General features: G+C 40.3%; 1 long non-coding RNA gene across 11 annotated transcripts in view; it reads left to right on the forward strand.

Moving 5' to 3' along the window:
• Positions 1 to 282: 282 nt before the first annotated feature.
• LOC110257443 (uncharacterized) overlaps positions 283 to 23,468 on the forward strand; it is a 678,610-nt gene continuing 655,424 nt past the window's right edge. For all 11 annotated transcript variants that reach the window (XR_014832642.1, XR_014832644.1, XR_014832643.1 and 8 more), the window contains exon 1: positions 283 to 1,711. This is a non-coding gene — a long non-coding RNA (uncharacterized LOC110257443). The remainder of the gene's footprint in view (positions 1,712 to 23,468) is intronic.

A 23,468-nucleotide genomic window follows, 5' to 3' on the forward strand; every position in this document is an offset into this window, starting at 1 on the left:
CACCTGGCCCTTCAGCAGAGTTCCTGGTGCAAGACCACTGCACCGACAGCTCAGCTCTGGGCGAGCCCGGAGGCTGCACAAGACTCTGAGTTCAAGATGGCCCCAGGGCGAGGGGCACGCGGGGCGGGGGCCCGGGGGCGGAAAGGGGGGGGAGTGGGGAGAGACCTGCGCAGAGACAAACTGCGCAGAGCGCTGGGACCCCCCCCCCCCTGCCCGCCCGCCCGCCGGTATTCTGAGCTGCGCAGCCGCAGCCTCGCGAGACTTCTGCCTCCTCCCCGCCCCACTGACGAGACCCTATAAAGCCGAGGAGCCGGGCTTGTCGGAACAGCGTGCCCAGGAGACCCTGAACTCTGCTTGGGCGAGGGTAAAGCTTTCCTCTCCTGCCAGTGACAGGGACAGACCCTCCTGAGGTCCAAAGTTGAAAGGATTGGTGACACATGGAGGTATTTTTCACAAAATTAGCATCTGGTCTCCCTCGGCATCTAATCGCATTTCTTACATAGCCCAAATCTCCAAAATGTGCTCCATTATTTTGTTTTCCAGTTTCTTTTTCTTTTTTTAAGCAGTGATACCTGTGTGGACAGCTACAAGAGCCAAAACAAAAAAAGGAATGAAGAGTGGTTTTTTTTTTTTTTTCCTTGAACGGAGGTTTTCTGAAGTCTTTCTTCAGAGTGGGCTTTTATTTCTTCAAGGACAAGAGGTCAAACTGCTAAAAATAGCAAAGAAGCACATTTTCCCCCTCCTTGTTAATTCCTGACCTTGAGCAAGTGTTGATCCTTTGGGAAATGGATTTGGTGGGGAGTTGAGAAGGTTGTTATGTGGCCCGTATACCTGGAGAGCCACTTGGATTTTTTTCGGGAAAAGCATAGGTCAGAATTCTCTTGCCTTCTAGAAAGAAGCTCTAGAAGGAGGGCAGGAGCAGTGGAAACTGTTGGAAAGAGTGTCAGAATGGAAAACACAGGACGGAGGGGAGGTGTGCCAATGGGGTCGTCCTTACCTCGAGTATCTTCACCTGTTTTCGTTTTATTCGTGTGATTGTTTGCATGAGCACAAGCTGTGCGCATACGGTGTGGGTTAGGCCGACGCACTGTTAAAAGGGATCCCGCGCTGAAGCGGAGGTGAGGGTCGCCGGCTCCCGTTTTCTATTTTCATCCTTGACACTTGCACCTGACTCCTCCTTTTGGTTTCACGTGGACACAGAACAGAAACTGCTCAGTGTGATGAAAGATCAGCCCAGCCTCCGGCGTCTACCATTGCCTCACTTCTTTTAAAATGGTCACTTCTGGATTTTGTTTTCTTTTTACCTCTATCGATTTTCCCCAGCATGGTTCTACAGCGTCCAGTGACCTTGGGTGACTTTTCATGGAGCCGCGGTGACTCTCAGTGGACTACTCCCAGCCCCTGCTGTGACTTTTTTTTAGCGCTGTCTTTGCTGTAGGAGACGCAAGGACGTGTTGGAGGGGGTCAAGGAGAGGATGTGGCCGCGGGTTCATCTTCGAGTGGCCCCGGGCAGCGGAGGCTCCTTGGAATGTACACTCTGCCCACAGTGCCAGCTGTTATGAGGACGTCGCCCTGAGACAGACGCTGTTACACCCCTTGGGCTAACTCTGTGCCCGGACCCTGTTAAGGTCTCTGGATCAACTCTTCAGACCCTGGCAGGCACGTGCGGAGATCTCCTTGCCTTGACCGGAGCCCAGAGCAGGCCTCTTATGTAAGTTCCCTTGTTTGTTGCCTTACTCGTCCTGAGCGGGCTGCCTCTTTCTTCCCATCCTCCCAACATGAAGATACATTCAGGGCATCCTCATTTTCTCAAATTATGGTCCATCTGTCTTATTTTAAATTTAAATATAATGTAATATGATAACGGGTTGAAAATGAAGAATGGAGTGCATGAGCCATGGTACAGGGGTGTTGTGATGGGGATAAATAGATCTTGAGTAAATTGTGTCTTTTTGTTGCTGTTAACGCAACTGTTGGAACGAAGGATCCTGGAGGAGGCTGTTTTAATTTCCTGCTCCCAGCCTCTTGCATTAAGTAAGAATGATGAATCTAAGCGAAAAATCCTGATTAATTCAGTGAGTTATAGCTGAAGCGTACCTGCCATGGGAGGGAGAGTCTGTTTTAGTCTGCTGTTTTCTAAGGTGATACTGTTTATTGATTCTCCAGATTTATTTAATGATCAGGCTTTTCTGTGTGCACTGACTGCGTGCCAGGCACCAACATAGGAACATTGGACCAGCATTCTACTGTGAAGCTAGATCCTGTTAATATGCATTGGGGTGTCTTATTTTCTTATTTAGAGTAGTAGTTCCTATCACAGTGTCACAAGAAGCATTGAATAATACTTGAGAATTGAGTTGAGAAATAAGTGAAAGTTTCTATGTCTATTGCTATAAAAATGGCTCAAGGACATTTTTACCAACTTTGGAGAACACTTTAGAGATGGGTAATTTTTAAAATATTCTAAATGGTATAAAGACAAGCCGTTGTGGACGTGAGTATCTTGGAAGGTTCCTCAAGGAAGCCGAAAGCAAGATGAGAAAGACCAACGAGTCTTCTGGCCAGAAAAGGCAGGCTGGGCTTATTAAGTGACTCCAGAGAAGGAAAAAATCACTAACGTTTATAAGAGACTCAAATTAATAGTCACATGGGTATCCCAGATTCAAAAACTGGTTGCTTAATAGGCTGCTTCTCTTCTGGGCACTTCTATAGAATTGCTCCAGGATAAATGGCAGCAGGAATGTATTTACTTATTTAATAATGACTCTTAATTCTCCCAAGGAAGAGCAATAGCCAGGAGGCTGACCTGCATGGTGCTAATAAAGTAGTAGGTTTTGCGAGCAATTTGCTTCTGTTATAATACAGTAGTGCCTACTCAAGATTTTACTTCTAATTGCTATACTGTCTAATATGCTCTCTTGAATGCATGGGGTGAAATTTCACCAACCAGCTTGGGAACTTGGAGCCCCTGGGTGTGCTTAAGAACGTACTTCCTATGCGTTTACCCGTGTTTTTTATGTGTCAGTGACAGAGTGCAGGCTGAGAGCTATTTCTCTGGTTCCTTCATCCTGGAAGTGTGGTCGTGGGATGGTGGGCCATGTTGGTATTCCCATGGGATCTTGTTGGACATGGAGACTCTTGGACCCCCTCCCCAAACCTGCTGAATCAGAATCTACGTCTTAGCAGGATCTCTGAGTGATTCAAATGTATGTCACATGTTAACATTTAAGAAGCACTAGTCTAGGAGTTCCCGCTTTGGCTCAATGGTAACAACTAATATCCATGAGGACGTGGGTTTGATCCCTGACCCTACTCAGTGAGTTAAGGATCTGGCGTTGCTGTGAGTGGTGGTGTAGGTCGCAGACGCAGCTTGGATCTGGCCTTGGTGTGGCTGTGGTGTAGGCCTGTAGCGGAAGCTCTGATTTAACCCCTCCTTGGGAACTTCTGTATGCTGTGGGTGCAGCCCTTGGGGGAAGAAAAAAAAAAAAAAAAAAACCACAGCCGCACTACTCTAGAAGGCCTTTGATGTTTTTACATTTTGCCTTTTATTTGCCAATTTTCCAATGCAGTTTTTTGACAAAGTAGTAACTCCCCCTTTCCCCCTCAAAACAATTCAAAATGGTTTTTGAAGCAGAAATCATTTAGACCTTAAATGGGAAAGTATGGGAGAAAATGGTTGCATTTGGAACTCGATGTTCGGTAAGGATGATTTTTGAAAATCTGAAATTTATCCATTTTAGAAGTCTAAACACAGTCATGGTCCCAGAGATCATAATTCAAACAGATTATTTTATCTCTTTACCTACATTCTGAAGAAATAGATGTCTATTTTTAAATGCATGTGTACATAACTTCCTTAATGAAAGTTTTACAGCAAAAGCACTTTGTTCCTAATGCATCCTTAAGTGAAGTTCTGCATTCTTAATTTTCCACTCAAGTAATTTAGAAACCATTAGTTAAAGTGGAACTCTAAGATAAAGTAGGATTCTTGTAAGTTTCGACAGTTTCCTCTGAAGATTGCTCTTATAATTGTCAGAGAAAGATAAATTCTTAATTGCATTTCATTACATCTGGGTAGCAGGTACATATTTGCTTTCCAGATACCTGTCTGGCAAGATCGGGGGAGGAAGGGAGATGGAATGATATGCTAACGTCAAGCTAACACGTTCCAAAGTTCTCCACCTGTCCAGGTGGCCCCTGTAAATCTCTCCTTATCACTGGGAGAAAAGCATTTCCCCTTACCTGGCTACATCTCAGGTAGTCAAGTCAAAAACATTCTGTTTCTCCTTTGTTCCGGTTTCCCGTATAGAGTTTACTATAGTTGGGTAGACAAGAGAACGGTTGCTGCTCTCGAAGGCTAGGGATTTTTGTTGTCCCCTTCTGAAATTGGCAGTCACGGATGGTGTTGGCAGTACAGACAGAAGCAGGTGCCCTTTAGTTATTTCTCTCCTCAAAAGTGTGGTTCTGCCTCTGGCTCTTTTTAAATCTCATTACAAAATCTTTTCCTCTTGTGCCTGAACGGTTTGATTTTTCTTTCAAGTTCGAGGTCTTCTGGAGGAAGGCTTTGAAGTACAATCCCAGATCCAAGTTTCAAAAGTAAAGAGATGTGTTTTACTGATCTCAAGAAAGGAATTGGGTTTGCAAATACTAATATTTGCCCAATGCCCTTTCCAAAATGAAGGATTTGCCCACGTAGATCAGTCTAAATGTATATTTTGCAGCTGTAATTTAATATTGAGAAAATGCCTCCTAACATATAGATCCTATGTTAGCTTCTTATAATAACATTTGACTTCTCTTTTTCAAGTTTATAAAAAATGTTAGACATTTGTGTTAGAAATTTGACTACAGCTTCTAGTTCCAGATTTAAAAAAAATTGTTAGCCTAGATATTTCTGAGTATATTTAATATGCTTTAATACTAGACCGTTATAGCCAATAAAATTCAGAAACTTTCAAAAAAATGAATGAGGGCAGGGTTTGTACTATGAACAGTATTTTTCTGATGAATTTGTGCTCTCTTGGGAAGGTAAATTGAGGTTAGAAGAATCTGTTTAAAAATCTCCAGGCCAAAGCATTCTTTTTTTTTTTTTTTTTTTGTCTTTTGTCTTTTGTTGTTGTTGTTATTTCTTGGGCCGCTCCCGCGGCATATGGAGGTTCCCAGCTAGGGGTTGAATCGGAGCTGTAGCCACTGGCCTACGCCAGAGCCACAGCAACGCCGGATCCGAGCCGCATCTGCGACCTACACCACAGCTCACGGCAACGCCGGATCCTTAACCCACTGAGCAAGGGCAGGGACCGAACCCACAACCTCATGGTTCCTAGTCGGATTCGTTAACCACTGCGCCACGACGGGAACTCCCAAAGCATTCTTAATTTTTGGGGGGTCTGGGACTGGCTGAGTTCCTATGCATGGTTATGAGTGTATTGCTTTTTTCCTTTTTCTGGACAAAAGCCCTATACTTTTGTCCAGAAAAAGAATCATTGAATTGCAAGGAGTCTATGTTGAAAAAAAAAAAAAAAAAAGATTTACTGCTTGAATCACTCAAACTCATAAATCTCTACTCCCCATTTTCTTAAAATATTTTACATGGTTTCCATGATGGTTTTCCATTTCTTAATTTCATTGTCTGCTTCATCTGTTTGACGTAGAAAAGTATAGATTTGTGCTTCCAAGAGAAGAGAAATGGTTCTCCCTCGTGGTCTTGTAACCCATACTGCTTGCTATAACTTTGTGTCGTCTATGTCTATGCATATATGTATGTATAGGTTTACTTACACCTGTGTGTGTGTGTGTGTGTGTATGCATACATGCGTTAAATACTATCCATATCTATAATATATACATAAATACATGTATGTATCTATGTAGATACATGGGTTCCCATAGATGCCTTTGTGTATTTGTGTGTACATGTGCATTTGTATGCATGTTTATATGTCAATGTGTGTATTTATGTATATATATTTATATGTATGAATATGCATGCTTATCAATATATGCAAATATGCATATATACATATTTGTATAACTATATTTGTATAAATATGTGTATATGTATATTTGTATACATATGCATATATATACATATTTGTATAACTAACTATATAATATATAACTATATAACTATATATGATATATATATTATATATAACTGTTATATAACTATATAAACTATATAGTTATATATAACCATAATATATTAACCAGTATATATGGTTATATATAACCATAATATACAACTATTATATAACTATATAACTATATTATGTGTTATATATAATATACATAATATACACATTATAGTATATATAATTATATATTATTTGTGTGTATGTATCTATGTATGTGTGTATATTCAGGTGTGTGTGTGTATATATATGTAGTGTACGTGGGTATCCGTGCATGTGCATCTTTGTTTGCCCTTATACACGTGTAAATATATTGGTGTTTATATATGCAGTATGTATGTGTGTATTTCTGTGCTCACGTGTGCGTATGTGCTTATGATTCTATTTCAAGTCAGGACCTTGTGGTTTGAACTGAGCGTCAGAAGAACCGCAGGACCTTCAGGAACTTAAGCAGAGGGGCTGTGATATTCAGAGGAAAGAACAGGCTTCCTGCTACAAGAGTCGGGAGGAGAGCCGTGTGGAGGAAGCCTTGGCAGGTTCTGTCCAGCAGCATCCGGCTTCTCTAAGGCCGCAGTTTCTTAGGTGACTCTGCCATCAGTAACTTCCCATCAAGAGGGTTGAGGTCGAACGATACTTTTCTCAGTGCTTTAATTCGTACATGTCTAGATGTTCTCATTGTGTTAAGTAGCAAGTGGAGGCCATTGTTCAATTACGGGTGTCCCTTGCTTTGGCTGACACCTTCCTCGGGTAAGAAAGAACAGGACTGGCGATGGTTTCAGTTACTTGATTAATTTTTCTTGCTAGAGCAGGATGTTCTATTTTCCTTGCCCAGACAATCTCATTACTCAGGAACTTTGAGGAAACGTGTTATTAAGCAGCTGTGAAAAGTGTTGCTTCTTTTATGGAGAGCAGACAGGAAAGGCAGTTAGAGCCCTCTTTCCCCACCAGTTGGCTCATGGATGTGATAAGAGAGGTGAGGCAGTTTTCTACACTGCTTTTGCTAATTCTTAATATTTTTTTTCTAATTGTTACTGTTTTTCAAATTCGAAAATAAATGTTTTCTCTTTAACTTCACACATTGAGTACACAGTACATGATTTCCCCGTTGCTTAATGGATGGGTCTCTTTTTAGCCACTTAATTATGAATGACTTTGTTTAATAGCTTGATAAGTTATTCATGACATTTTTAACAAATCCTCTGTAGCCTGGGTGGGAATACTTTTTCTGGTGTTTTAGTTTTTGGCCTTTTAAAATTATCATTATTATTTTTTTCTGTACAGTCGATCATATACAAACAATGTTTGAAAGCCATTTAATCTCCTTTAGGTCATAGTAAAATGTATATTTGTATTTCCAAAAAAGTCTGTGAATCAGTTATTTTTTTCAAGCAATAAACCTTGAGAGGTGGAGAATTGAGTCAGGAAGTGATATTTAAAATGTCTAGATAATAGTTTTACTGTTTCATTAGATAATATTGAAAGAATCCCATCTCTCTATTCTGTTACCTCTATGGCATATTTCGAGACGAGCGTAATTTTTAGTGGAGAAAAAAAAAACTGTTGAAGGCATTAACTACTTTCAGACTTCAAGGATACAATGGGTGGAAGTACATTTGGGTTTTGAGGATAATCAACAAAGTTTAAAATCATAGCTTTTTGTACATTGTGTTTTTAGACAGGAAAAAGCATTTGCTTTGATATCATTGGCTCTTGTTTAGGCTTATGTGAATTTTCATAGTGATTCTGGAAAAAAGTATAGAATTATTCATGTTACTAGAGAAATAATGAGAATGTTCAAGACTGTAATAATCTATTATTTGTTGCAAACCTCTCCTTTTGACCCCTCCGCTGTGTTGATAAAATCAGCCATACCCGTGTGCCCTAGTCACCGTGACATAATCTACCCCTTCTCCTTTGTTCTCCAAGCCTTCCCTCTCACCTTTGGTATGCTGAGTTCTTTGCCCCATGCCAGTTTTGAATGCCCTATCTCTTTGCCAGTTAGCATCCTCCTTCCCACCTGTGTTCCATACTCCTCTGAGTTTTCCTCTCTTTCCTAGCTACTACTTTGTTGAAAATCTTCCTAATGCTCAAAACATCTTTAGGCCGCTCCCATGCCGGCATCTCTAATTAATTCATTTTGACAAACATTTGTTAGTGGAGTGTCTTGTCGTGTGCCAGGTACCGTGCTGGAATCTGGCGGACCCTTGACTAGGAAAGGTTCTCCATCTAAAGAAGAAGATGTTAGAAGGATGGTACAGTGTTGCCATAGAGCATGGCAAAGGTTAGGTGAGGCGAAAGAAGAAAGACACAACTCAATTGTCTGTAGTGGGGAAGGTTTCACAGAATCCGTAACAGCAAGGATGATTTTGGAGGGGAGTAACTTACTACGCATACTCCTTTGCCTCCCGCGAAGGGTTTTTCCTGGAACTGACCTCATCCTTTTTGTTACCATTCTCTATTAGTGATGGGAATAAAGACTGTATTTTTTAATACTATTTTTAATAATTAGTACTTTTAATCATGACGAAGACGCGATGGTTATAAAAGATGTTGGGGCTCTTCTGAAACTGTTGCAAATTATTGAAAAACGACTTGGCCAAGATCTTTACATGCATTATCTTATTTAATGCCAACAAATCCATTTTTGAGATGAACAAATAGAGGCACAGAATAATTAAATTCCTCTCAAGGCCACTCCAGCTAGTCAGTGGTAAAGCGAAGCCTCAAGCCAGATCTCTGAGACTCGTCAGCTCTGCTTTGACCAGCATCCTCTGCTGAACTTTCCTCCTGCCCTGTGCTTTAGGCAAGAGACTGTGGCCCAGGCTCTGCTGACCTTCAGCGGCCACAAGATCTTATAGACAGACAAGGGGTTTGGGAATCAGCAAATGCAGGTTTGCATTAGTTGCACAGGTTAGGCAATTTACCTAAGCCTTCTGGATCTCAATTTATGCATTTGTGAAAGAATAGTCATATTTGCCTGTCGGCATCCTTGTAAAGATCAAATGAGATGATGTAAAGGAAAACGCCTTTTGTAAAAGATTGCACTTCGGGCCTCGTTGCTGTTGTTATTATTACTCGTACCACTTACTACTGTGACAGGAAAATATGAATTAGGAACGGTCGTCAAAAAAGATGGAGACCGCTATCCACAAATAATGAGGGATTTTTAGCTCCTAGAAATTATTTTACTGATTTATTCCAGACTAGCAGCCATTCAAGGACAACTGTGCTTTGCCCATAAACATTTGGCCACCAGATGTTGCCTATCTTATGCATATAAATATTCTTCCTTTTTTTCAGACACCATTGGATTGGATTCGTGGGTATAACTTGTACTCTTAGTTGAAAAATAAAAGCCTATGTAGGAATAAGTGGTACAAACCATTGACATCTCATTACTATGTCCTTGGGTGCACATTCAAATGAAAGGATATATCAAGAACTGATATTCTAACCCTGATGTTCTAATCAATCAAGCTATTGGCACCTCTGAAACATTAATTGTGGATGTCCATGCGGTGTGATTGAAAGGTGCTGCAAAATGTTTTCTCCAACCACAAAATGATGGGATCACGTTACAGGACAGGCGACAACTTGCTAACGTCCTTATTGGAACCTAATCATTTCACATGACAGCGTAGGAAGGCTGGTTCCTCTGGCTTTTAGGAAGTTTTGTAGGTAATGAATTTGATTTCTGGTTGTAATGAGTCTTAATAGAATCTTACAGGGTGCCTAGGAAACTGATTTTTTTCAGATGTCAGATCTGAAATGATGAGAAGCATCCAAGTAAGTGTATTTTAAAGCAAAACCGAATGCCATGTGTAAATTACATGTTGAAGTACGTGGGAGCAGATATGGATGCAGGACATAGAGGGAAAACAAAGCCTTGGTTCAATTTCTTCCAGGGCTCCTTAGAATCCTTAATAAGAGATGTTTGATAGCCACTCAAAAATCATTCTCTCCAGCTCTTCAGGGCAATCGATTTATGATAAGAGAGAAAGAGGACCTTCCTTTTAATTTCTCCTGACTTAATCAATTAAATATGTTAATGACTGCACTTACATTTCTCTTGTGCTGTTGTGATGTTAAGGTGGCTTATTGGGGCAATTGATGAAAAATAGCTTCCCACTAAGCCGGGATAATGAATATTGACCTTCCTGGCTTTTACGGCCAAAAGAAATCACACTTCCAAGTCTCCATTTCCAGGGGGCTTGCTTAATAAATAACTTGCTCCCCCATCTGTGCTACGAGGATGGACTCTCACCAAGTGTGGAGTGAATACAATTTAAAAACTGTCTGTGGATTATCATCAGCATCTATGAAGAGCAAATATTGAGGTTGGAGGTTTGACTCTCCCAGACTGGGAGTGGCACGGGGAAGCCGGGGAGGCAAACGGGGGTCATTAACTCGAAGTCGCTCCCCCTGCTGTGGCTGCCGCCTTGGAGTCCGGGAACATTACCGCATTAAATGTGGCCAGAGCTCCTGAGAAAGATACTAATTGAAAGAGGAACTTTTCTAGCACCTTTTCACTTTCCTCTACAGCCCGCCTTTATCTTAGTTTTACAGAGAAAGCAAACCAACTCCCAAACCCCGAAGGCCTCAAAAACATGATAGCAGGGAGAGGAAGCTTGTTTATCTTTTTTTCTGTGCCTCTTATGTAAACACTGTCTTTTTTGCTAATACACATCTTTAAAAAATGAGAAGAAGAAGAAGAAGAAAAAACCTCTTTAAAACACTTAAAAAAATAAAATGACGCTTTCCCAAGCAATATTGTAAGTTTCAATCTCCAAGCTTTGAAGCTCTCTTAGGGGGCACTTTTCTACAAAGGTCTTTTAAGTAACTCCTCTCTCAAACGCTGTCTCTCCTGACAGTTCTAGTTTACCCGTCCATGACTACTTGTCGTATCTTGTGTTCAGTGTTCACGTGTAAAATGATAGCCCTTCTTCTTCCTTTTTGCAGTTTTTGACTCAAAAGATTTCCTCTTTATGATGTGGTGTGGTTCTGCCCACTCCCACAGTCTTGTAGGATCTCCTAGGACTGTGGAACTCAAGAGCCGGTGTGAAGCTTGGACATCATCTTACCCAGTCCTCACATACCCCAGGTCAGGAAACTCAAGTTCAAGCTTCAAGTGAGTTCTTTCAACATCCTTTGGGCTTCTCGGTGGTGGGGCCAAGGTTAGAACTCAGGTTAACTGCCATGATCTTGGCTGCCTCAGAGCTGTAGTTCTAGCTCACAAATGTCCACTTTTCCTCAGTGGTTTTGAAAACCCACTGTGACCAGAAGAAAAGGGTTTCCCTTTATGAAACACTGGCCTCTTAGGCCATTTGCATTTTCTTCTTATATCTTGCCTTCCTTCTGCATTCACTATGACAGGTACTTTTCTCCCCCCCCCCCCCTTTTTTTTGTCTTTTCAGGGCCACACTTGCAGCATATGGAAGTTTCCAGGCTAGGGGTCAAATCGGAGCTGCAGCTGCAGGCCTACACCACAGCCATAGCAACACCAGATCTGAGTCGTGTCTGTGACCTACACCACAGCTCACAGCAACGCAGGATTCTTAACCCACTGAGTGAGGCCAAGGCTCGAACCCGTTTCCTCATGGATACTAGTCAGATTCGTTACCTCTGAGCCGTGACCGGAACGCCTCTACTTTTTTTTCAGTGGGAAATGCATTCATTTTATCCATTTCCCCCCTTTCTACCTGGAAAGAGGACTTGGTCTCCGAAATAAGAATGGCCTAAGTCAACGTCAGTCTTATGGCAGGAGAGTCCCCTCCCCACGGCCTCAGCCGCCCAGAGGGAGTAAAAGATGGTGAGCTCGTGACAGACTCTCCACGCCAGCTGTGGCCATCTCAGTGGTTTCCTGAGTTACAGAGCACGAGATTACTGTCCTTTCAACACACATTGTAGAACTTCGAAGGAGATGGTTTTGTCAAACTCTTTCCTTTGGCAGACAAAGAATCCATGGTTGGTATGTGTCAGGGCTTCCTAGTGGTTGCAGCAGATGGAAATCGCCATCTAATCTGGGTCTGTGTCCAAATCAGACTCGATAAAACTGGAAAAAAAAAAAAGCAATTTAAGTAATGTATTGGCTCATGTATGTCTAGATGAGCGATTGAGGGATTGGGGTTCAAACGACGTCATCGTCCCCTTCCCTCCCCTCCCCTTCCTTTTCGTTCGTTCTCTCTCTCCCTGTTACCAACCATCTTGGTTCAGCTGTACCCTCTGCTGGCTTTGTTTAAATGGGAAAACTTGGCTCCTGTTTTGCCCACCTGGCTTTGCGCCCTTGGGTTCAGAGCATTTACATCAGGTGCACTTGGTCTCCTGTCCTTTTGAGGCCGTGAGGAGAGTTAGGCAAGCTGCCCCACGTGCGCTCAGGACTGTAGCAGGTGGGAGGCGGAGAGGAACTGTTGCTGGCACTGGGGGATGGATGCTTGGAGGAAACTAATAATAAGAATGATTAAAATACTAATAACATCAGTGCCTAACAGCTATTGAAGTCTCACTTCACTATGCCAGGAACTTTTCTGAGTGTTTAGCTGCAAAACAGTATGAGGCAGGTCTAAATACGACTTTCATGTTTAGATGAAGAAGCTTAATCACAAGAGACTTCATGTCTCTGGTTATGATTTAGAAGCCAAGTGCGTCTTTTTTCTCCCCAAGGGCATCTTAAAGCCTAATAACTTTTCAGCTAGCATTCATTAAACCAGTACTTGTTGGCTGTTAACTTTTCCAAATATTGAGAAGTGAGAAAATACTATGCTTGTCTTCAGGGTATCTGCAGACTAAGGGTGGAGTCTGTGACATTCTCTATCCAAACACATAGCCTATATCTAAATAATGATTGTGTAATTTGTAGAAATAAGTGTGATAAAGCAGTTACACAAGGAGAGGGATTGTGATACGGAGATACCTAACGTCTTTCTTTTGGTCATACACATACGAAAAGAGGTCTTAGATGTATTACAATGGCTTTATTATATGGAAAATTAGTTGGCGTGACAGTAACTGTACAGTAAAGAAGGCTCAGTTGTCCCAAACATTAGAACTTTTTTTTTCCCCAGGTGAATTGGATCTTGCCAAGGCTGGAGAGGGAAGCTGAGTGAGAGGTGGAAGTGTTTAAAGAATGTCTGTCTGGAATAAATGAATAACAATTCTAATGTTAATGAGAAAAAAAGTTGGACTAGTTATTCTTTTGATTTTTCCTGTTTTAAAACAAACACGCTTAAAACACCAACAAAGAAAATAATAAGATTTGCACGTCATAAACTATACATGAGGTTTCTTTGTTTCAGTTTGGTAAAGGTTCGTGAGAATGTTTTCTTCTATTTTAAATTAGAGCATTCCTAGCATCAAATTTGAGATTTAACTTCTGCTTCTCAAGAGCTTCGTTTGAAAGCTTAATGTTAGCCTCTTTTCAATTAAAACACTTGAAGCTTTTGGCTCATTAATGAGATCCATAACCTTAGATGTTGCTTTTTTTTTTTTTTTTTTTTTTCCCACCCATTGGCCACTTCACCTTTTCAGCTATTCAAAAAAAATTAATTTATGTTAGCAGCCAATTTCACAAGAGGTTGACTATTCAAAACTGGGCTTTGATTCTAACCAGAAAACTACTTAAAAGATACGTAGAGATCAATAAAATATTAGCAAGCAAGAATGCCATCCAGGTATCTGAAAATCAAAATACAGTGCATATTGAAAGATTATCCAGAGGATGGAAAACCCAGCTTATCCATTTTTTAAATCTTTATTAGCATGTCTGGAAAATGCCTTCAGTGCACAGTTTACCCCAGCTATGCACTTTTTTTTTAATTTTTTTTTTTTTTTTTTTTTTTTATGCAGAGAGGGCCATTAAGTATGTCAGAGACTAGAAGAGATTACTTCACATGTCTTGGAGAAACTGACTTTGTAGTTCAATGGAGGCTAATGAACATGGGTAGTTACATTGGGACGATTATAAATCCCTTGGCAGTTATGTTTTAACCAGAAACAAAGAGTGAATAAATTAAAGGACTTTGAATTTGCTATATCTCTAATCATGACTTCCCTAACTTGTCTTTTTTCCTAAATGATCACTGTGTGCGTGTGTGTGTGTGTGTGTGTGTGTATTTCCCATTTTATTCTTCCTGATATATGGCTAGAGGTATAGAGTAATATGAAATAATTCCAGGAAGGTAGCAGTCACTATTCATTGGCTCCATCTGCCACATTAATTCTGATCAGATATGAACCCACTGAATAGATAGCAGGTGTCAGAAGTGAATGTTTTGTGTGTTTGTTTTGCTTTTCCTTTCCCCATCATATTTCCAGGGCTACTAGTTTGAAGATAATGCCCAGTGGAATAACGGAAATGTGTTCCTATAGGAGAAATTTAGAGCATATTTATAAGGGATTCAGATTCATTCATTTCTAAAGGCTGAAGATGTAACTTTTGTATTCTGAAACACTCTAAGTGGGGAATAGGAGGTCTGAAAGTTCGGGAGTTTTTCCTTTGTTATTTTTTTTCTTGATGTGCAAGAAGGAATAATATACAACCACTGGCTCTTTTTCTTCTTCATCTGAGCTTTGTCTCCATTGTGCAACAAGAATATAATAAAAATCAGAAATTAATTGGACATTCAAAGAACCCTAAATTATAGCAGTGTAGTTCTAGAACTATAGTGAGTGTACATATATGTGGACACTGTTCTCTGAGACGTCGTTTTGTTTTTGAAACTGGGTATAGCTATGTGCTTATCCAGGGCAGGAACCAGCTCATCCTTCCCTGGATCCCTAGTGCCTAGAATAGCGCCTAGTGTATCTTACATAAAATAACAGGAGGTAAGATTATACAGCCCTTACTTATTCTGTACATGCATTACTTAAAGCACTTACGTGTGTGAATGCATTCACTCATTTAGATGCTGGTTCTTTGCGGCAGATGCCCTACCCCATAGCTGCCCGCCTGAATTCACTGGCAGCTGCAATAGGCAGCTTCCCATCTCAACCCCTGGCACCTGCAACTCTTCCTGCCTCTCGGATTTCTCTGCCCTGGGAGCTTGCTGGACCAGAAGGATGTACAACCCTCAACTGATGGGGGAATGGGAAATGTTGGGTAAATGGCACAGCCTCTGCAGCCCCTAGTGGAATGATTCTAAGGCATGTTTTCCATGATTTCATAAGTAGCCTCCAGGGATTTCTGCGTGCTGCCCGTGGCTAGAACTCGCTCATTGCCTCGTGCATTATTGCTATTTCCCCTTCCCCACTGGCTGTTTTCACTTTCCTTACTCTCTCACTGCTCCCTGGGACCAGCACCCAAATAATCGACCTGCATTCAAGTCCTTGCTGTCTTTGGGTCTGCTTGTGGAGGCTCCCAAGTTAGACATTCTTGCTCTTATAATTTTTGTGACATGAATGAATGAGCAAATGAATGAATGTGAGATACCTAACTTTTCCAGGCCAACCAGAAAGTGTTCAATTTTTCATAGATTCTCCCATTAAGTTAATGTACTTGGGTGGTAATACAGCTGCAGTTGTTAATGAAGCAGTAGGGAGTTACGCTTAAGTAGAGACACAGGAAGGAATAAATTAACTGAATACAAAATAATCATTGGAAGGCTGTGGGTTAGTTTAATATAATTTGAGTACTATTGAGCCCCTGCTGAACATTGGCTAGAGATACCTTCCAGCTATGTTTTTCTATACATTCATATTATTAAGAATTTAGACAATTATTTAAGACAAAGGAAGACTTTGGTATGAAATGATGGATAATTGAGAGAAAACAAAATAATAATTGGGAGGATTATTTTTGATTCCTTTAAATTTTATAGAAAAATGCCTCAGGGCTTGCGTATATCAATAACATTTATTTACCATTTATTTTTTGTTTTGTACTTTGGACTAAGACCACGAGAGCGCATTGATTATTCATTGCGTATTACTGATGATTGATTTTATGCATTTGTTATTGTTGTACTTATTTATTCTGCTCCCAGAACTAAATTGGTGATTCTGATAGTTGTTTTGATTCTGTTAGCTTATGAAAACTACAGTAACAGCCATCAGGAATAATGGAGGCTGACTGATAATTGTCATTTATTGAGGGATCTCTATATGTCAGATATTGTTCTAGACATATGTTGTCTTATTTAATTACCATGATAACACAATGAGGAAAGTTTCTCTCTCCTTGTTTTACCAGCTCAGAAAATGGTAGGGTAATATTTTAAAAAATGTCTAGCCTGTGCTCCTTCAGCTAAGTGTCAAGGCTTCAAATATCATGGGAGGGAAGACCTTGGAAAGTGTCAGTTCCGCTGGACGGCACCGAGCATTCCCCAGCACTAAGAACAGATGAGAATTTGGAAACTGGGTACGGGGCTGAGAGTGTTGGGCCCAGAAGCACATAGTAAGATGGTGGTTCTAACCAGATTGAAGCCCTAATATCCTTTCATTTCCTCCCAACACCACCCAGGTTTCCTAAGTTGGTTCTAAGTCTTGCTGACGTCTGATGTCTATTTACTTCCTCAGCACTTTAATCCATCCAGTAGTCTTTCATCCACAGTTTCACTTTCTGTGGTTTTAGTTACCCAGGATCAACCATGGTCAAAAAATAGTAAATAGAAAATTCCAGAAATTAATAATTCATAAATTTTATTTTAATTTTTAATTTTTTAAAAGTTATTTCCCCAATACAATTTTTTTTTTTCTACTGTGCTGCATGGTGACCCAGTTATACATACATGTACACATTCTATTTTCACACATTATCATGCTCCATTGTAAGTGACTAGACATACTTCCCAGTGCTACCCAGCAGGATCCCATTGCTTATCCATTCCAAAGGCAATAGTCTGCATATGTTAACCCCAAGCTCCCAATCCGTCCCACTCCCTCTCCCTCCCCCTTGGCAAGTCTGTTCTGCAAGTCCATGATTTTCTTTTCTGTGGAAAGGTTCATTTGTGCTGTATATTAGATTCCAGTTATAAGTGATATCATATGGTATTTATCTTTCTCTTTCTGACCTACTTCACTTAGTATGAGAGTCTCTAGTTCCATTCATGTTGCTGCAAATGGCATTATTTTGTTCTTTTTTATGGCTGAGTAGTATTCCATTGTGTATATACACCACATTTTCCGAATCCAATCATCTGTTAATGAACATTTGGGTTGTTTCCATGTCTTGGCTGTTGTGAATAGTGATGCAATGAACATGTGAGTGCATGTGTCTTTTTTAAGGAAAGTTTTGTCTGGATATATGCCCAAGAGTGGGATTGCAGGGTCATATGGAAGTTCTATGTATAGAATTCTAAGGTATCTCCAAACTGTTCTCCATAGTGGCTGTACCAGTTTACATTCCCACCAACAGTGCAGGAGGGTTCCCTTTTCTCCACAGCCCCTCCAGCACTTGTTATTTGTGGACTTACTAATGATGGCCATTCTGACTGGTGTGAGGTGGTATCTCATGGTTGTTTTGATTTACATTTCTCTTATAATCAGTGATGTTGAGCATTTTTTCATGTGCTTGTTCATCTGTACATCTTCCTTGGAAAAATGTTTATTCAGGTCTTTTGCCCATTTTTCAGTTGGGTTGTTGGCTTTTTTTGCTGTTGAGTTGTAGAAGTTGCTCATGTATTCTAGAGATTAAGCCTTTGTCAGTTGCATCATTTGAAACTATTTTCTCCCATTCTGAAAGTTGTCTTTTTGTCTTCTTTTTGGTTTCCTTTGCTGTGCAAAAGCTTGTCCATTTGGTTAGGTCCCATTAGTTTATTTTTGCTTTTATTTCTGTTGCTTTGGGAGACTGACCTGAGAAAAGATTCGTGAGGTTGATGTAAGACAGTGTTTTGCCTATGTTCTCTTTCAGGAGTTTGATGGTGTCTTGTCTTATATTTAAGTCTTTCAGCCATTTTGAGTTTATTTTTGTGCGTGGTGTGAAGGTGTGTTCTAGTTTCATTGCTTTGCATGCAGCTGTCCAGGTTTCCCAGCAGTGCTTGCTGAAAAGACTGTCTTTTTCCCATTTTATGTTCTTGCTTCCTTTGTCAAAGATGAATTGACCATAGATGTCTGGGTTTATTTCTGGGTTCTCTATTCTGTTCCATTCGTCTGTCTGTCTGTTTTGGTACCAGTACCACACTGTCTTGATGACCGTGGCTTTGTAATATTGCCTGAAGTCTGGGAGAGTTATGCTTCCTGCTTGGTTTGTGCTCCCCAGGGTTGCTTTGGCGATTCTGGGTCTTTTGTGGTTCCATATAAATGTTTGGATTGTTTGTTCTAGTTCTGTGAAAAATGTCATGGGTAATTTGATAGGGATTGCATTGAATCTGTAGATTGCTTTGTGTAGTATGGCCATTTTTACAATATTGATTTTTCCAATCCAGGAACATGGAATATCTTTCCATTTCTTTACATCTTCTTTAATTTCCTTGATTAATGTTTTATAGTTCTCAGCATATGAGTCCTTTATCTCCTTGATCAGGTGTAGTCCTAGGCATTTGATTTTTTGTGGTGCAATTTTAAAGGGTATTGTATTTCTGTATTCCTTTTCTAATATTTCATTGTTAGTATATAGAAATGCAACTGATTTCTGAATGTTAATCTTATATCCTGCTACTTTGCTGAATTTATGAATCAGTTCAAGTAGTTTTTAGGTTGAGTCCTTCGGGTTTTCTATGTATAGTATCATGTCACCTGCATACAGTGACAGTTTTACCTCTTCTCTTCCTGTTTGGATGCCTTTTATTTCTTTTCTTTGTCTAATTGCTGTGGCTAGACTTGCAGTACTATGTTGAATAACAGTGGTGAGGAGTTCCCATCGTGGCGCAGTGGTTAACGAATCCGACTAGGAACCATGAGGTTGCGGGTTCGATCCCTGCCCTTGCTCAGTGGGTTAACGATCCGGCGTTGCCGTGAGCTGTGATGTAGGTTGCAGACGCGGCTCGGATCCCGCGTTGCTGTGGCCCTGGCGTAGGTCAGTGGCTACAGCTCCGATTCAACCCCTAGCCTGGGAACCTCCATATGCCGCGGGAGCGGCCCAAGAAATAGCAAAAAGACCAAAAAAAAAAACAAAAAACAAAAAACAAAAAAAAAAACAGTGGTGAGAGTGGGCATCCTTATCTTGTTCCATATTTTAGTGGAAATTCTTTCAGTTTTTCTCCATTGAGTATTATATTTGCTGTGGGTTTGTCATAAATGGCTTTGATAATGTTAAGGTATGTTCCCTCTATTCCCACTTTGGTAAGAGTTTTTATCATGAATGGATGTTGGACTTTGTCAAATGCTTTTTCTGCATCTATTGAGATGATCATGTGGTTTTTGACTTTTGTTAATGTGGTATATGACATTGATTGATTTGCCTATGTTGAACCATCCTTGTGCACCTGTGATGAATCCCATCTGGTCATGATGTATCATCTTTTTTATATGTTGTTGGATTTGGTTGGCTAAAATTTTGTTGAGAATTTTTTATCTATATTCATCAAAGATATTGGCCTATAGTTTTCTTTTTTGGTGGTGTCTTTGTCTGGTTTTGGAATTAGGGTGATGGTGGTGTCATAGAATGTCTTTGAGAGTGTTCCTTCTCCTTCAACCTTTTGAAAAAGTTTAAGGAGGATGGGTATAAGTTCCTCTTTGTGTTTGGTAGAATTTACCTGTGACGCCATCTGGTCGTGGCCTTTTATTTGTAGGGAGTGTTTTTATGATGTATTCAATTTTCATTTCTAGTGATCAGTCTGTTCAGTTGATCTATTTCTTCTTGATTCAGTTTTGGTAGGGTGCAAGTCTCTAGAAAGTTGTCCATTTCTTCTACGTTGTCAAATTTGTTGGCATACAATTGTTCATAGTATTCTCTCATAGTTTTTTGTATTTCTGTAGTATCCATTGTGACTTCTGTTTCATTTCTGCTTTTGTTTATTTGGGTTTTTTCTCTCCTCTTCTTGGTGAGTCTGGCCAGAGGTTTGTCAATTTCATTTACCTTTTCAAAGAACCAGCTCTTGGTTTTATTGATTTCTTCAATTGTTTTTTTTTTTTAATCTCTATTTTATTGATTTCCTCTCTGATCTTTATGATTTCCTTCCTTCTGCTGACTTTAGGTTTTGTTTGTTCTTCTTTTTCTAATTCGTTTAGGTGGTGGGTTAAGATGTTGATTTGAGATTTTTCTTCTTTTTTGAGGAAGGCCTGTATTGCTATGAATTTCCCTCTGAGACTGCTTTTGCGACATCCCAAAGATTTTGCATGGATGTGTCTTCATTATCATTTGTCTTGAGGTATTTTTCAATTTCCTTCTTGATTTCCTCATTGACCCATTGGTTTTTTAGTAGCATGTTGTTTAGTCTCCATGTAGTAAGTTTTTTATTACTTCTTTTCCTGTGGTTGATTTCTAGTTTCATGCCTTTGTGGTCAGAGAAGATACTTAAAATAATTTCTATATTCTTAAATTTGTTGAGGTTAGCTTTGTGTCCCAATATGTGATCAATCCATGAGAATGTTCCATGTGTACTTGAGAAGAATGTATATTCTGATTTTTTTGGATGTAGTGTCCTGAAAATGTCAATTAAGTCTTAATTTTTCTGTTGTGTCCTTTAGGATCTCTGTTGCCTTATTGATTTTCTGTCTAGAGGATCTGTCCATTGTTGTGAGTAGGCTGTTAAAGTCTTCTACTATGATTGTATTCCCATCAGTTTCCCCTTTTATATTTGTTAGTATTCGTTGTAGGTATCTGGATGCTCCTATATTAGGGGAATATATGTTGACGATTGTCAGATCCTTTTCTTGAATGGATCCTTTAACCAGTAGTGTCCTTTTTTGTCTTTCTTTATGGCCTTTGTTTTAAAGTCTATTTTGTCTGATATGAGTATTGTAATTCCTGCTTTCTTGTCTGGTCTGTTGGCATGAAATATCTTTTCCCATTCCCTCACTTTCAATCTATACGTGTCCTTTGCTCTAAGGTAAGTTTCTTGTAGGCGGCAGATTGAAGGTTTTTGCCTTTTTATCCAGTCTGCCAGTCTGTGTCTTTTGATTGGAGCATTTAGTCCATTGACATTTAAGTTGATTATTGATAGATACGTATTTATTGCCATTTTAAACCTTGTTTTCCAGTTGATTCTGGGTTTCTCTTTTCTTTTTTAGGTTGTATAGTTTCCATTTATTTTATACTTGAGTACTTTTCAGTTTTTGTGAATGTAATGTTTGGTTTTGATTGTGATTGTCCTGTTTTTTAGGCACGTTAAGCCCTTCCTATATCTGCTTGCTTTTGTTTGATAGTCATATAGGCTCAGATACATCATTAAAATAGAAAAAAAGAATCTATATTTTCTTACTTTCCTTCCCCACATTGTATGATTTTGATGCCCTTTTTTATAACGTCTTCATGTTTAGGTCTCTATGCTGGCTTATTTAAGTGATTGCTTTCCAATTGTGGTTTCCTCTATCCTAATTCTTCTTTTTCTCTTTTTTCTTTCTCTCTCTCTCTCTTTTTTTAATTTAGAGAAACCCTTTTAGTATTTCTTTTAGAATGGGTTTAGTATTGCTGTACTCTTTTAGTTTTTGTTTTTTGGAGAAATTCCTTATTTCCCCTTCTAATTTAAATGATATTCTTGCTGGAAAGAGTACTCTAGGTTGCAAATTTTTTCCTTTCAGCACTTTAAATATATCTTGCCACTCCCTTCTGGCCTGTAGTGTTTCTGTAGAGAAATCAGCTGATAGCCTTATGGGGGTTCCCTTATAATTAATGCTTTGCTTATCTCTTGCTGCCTTTAGAATCCTCTCTTTAACTTTTGCCATTTTTATTATACTGTGTCTTGGTGTGGGCCTGTTTGGGTTCAGCTTGTTTGCGGCCCTCTGTGCTTCCTGTATCTCGATATCAGTATGCTTTAGATTTGGAAAGTTTTCAGCCATAATTTCTTCAAATATATTTTCAATCCCCTTTTCTTCTTCTTTTCCTTCTTGAATTCCTATTATGCATAGATTGGCCTGCTTTGTATTATCCCATAGGTCTCTTATATTGCTTTCATATTTTTTTCATTTGGTTTTCTATCTGCTGTCCTGATTGGGTGATTTCCATTATTTTATCTTCCACGTCACTAATTCATTCCACTGCATTATTCATTCTGCTCTTTATTGCCTTAAGTTCAGTTTGTATCTCTGCAAATGAATTTTCTAGTTTTTCTTGGCTCCTCCTTATATTTTCTAGTTCCTTTCTAAGGGAATCTGCATTACTGTTCATATCTTCTCTTAATTCCTTCAGGGTTTTCAATACCTCCCTTTTGAACTCAATGTCTGTCAGACTGCAGAGGTCTGTTTCATTGTTGACTGCTTTAGGTGAATTCTCCTGTTCCTTTACTGGGAATGGTTTCTGTACCTCTTCATCTTGCTTGTGTTTTTCTTTTTCTGTGAGTTCGGGGAAGCCAAACTGTAGTTTTGTAAGTCTATTTCTATGCAAGAATACCCCTTTGTATTTTTTGGGGAGCTACTATTAATTTTTGGTGTGGGAGTTTGAATATTTCCTGTCTCTTTCTTTGGCGTGAGCAGGCAGTTGTTCCCAGGATGCTCAGTGTGTTTTCAAGGAGAAGGAGGCAGTGGGTAGGGACAGCAGTCAGTGCCTGGTTGTTGGGCTCTCAAAAGCAGCAAGGACCTGCAGGAAGGTGGCACAGGCTACTCCTAGTTGCAGGGCCCTGGGAAGTGGTCATAAGCTCTAGGCAGATCTGCAAGACCAGCGCATTTGGCAGTAGCAGCAGCAGGGTGTGTGAGTTCCCAGGGGAGTGAGAGCAACAACAGCTTGTGTTTGATTGCAATGCCCTCCTCTGAGGTGATTGGAACCACAGGCGGTGCCTGTTCAGTTACCCCTATTGGGAGCAGGCAGTGACCACCTGTAGAGTCAGTGATGACTGCGGCGGTTTGCCCCCGCCACCTGTAGACCATGCATGAGGAAACCCGTCTCACTTAGCCCACATATGAGGTGTTGTAAAGGTGCTCCTAGTTGCAGGATCCTGGGAAGTGACAGAGATCAGGTGTGTGGGTACTGCCCAGAACGTCTGGCAGTGGCAGCAGCAGGGTGGGTGTGTTCCCGGGGGTGCAAGAGCACCAACAGGTGGTGTTTGGTCACAATGCCCTCCTCTCTGATGCCCTTTAGGTGAGTGGGATTGCAAGTGATTTTTGTTGAGGTAGCTCCAGTGGCAGTGGGCCATGCCCATCTCTGGAATCAGGGATGACTGCCGAGGTTTGCCCCTGCTGCCTGCAGACCATGCAAAGAACACCCTGTCCCACTTAGCCCACGCAGGAGGTGCTGCACCAGTTGCTCCTAGTTGTAGGGTCTTGGGAAGGGACAGTGACCAAGTGTCTGGGGGTCACCCAGAGCATTTGTCA

Source organism: Sus scrofa, chromosome 17 (genome assembly GCF_054392235.1).
Source record: "Sus scrofa isolate SSC_HxYL_T2T_F1_AM1 chromosome 17, Sscrofa_HxYL_maternal_Yorkshire_Landrace_v2.0, whole genome shotgun sequence".
Classification (NCBI taxonomy): domain Eukaryota; kingdom Metazoa; phylum Chordata; class Mammalia; order Artiodactyla; family Suidae; genus Sus; species Sus scrofa.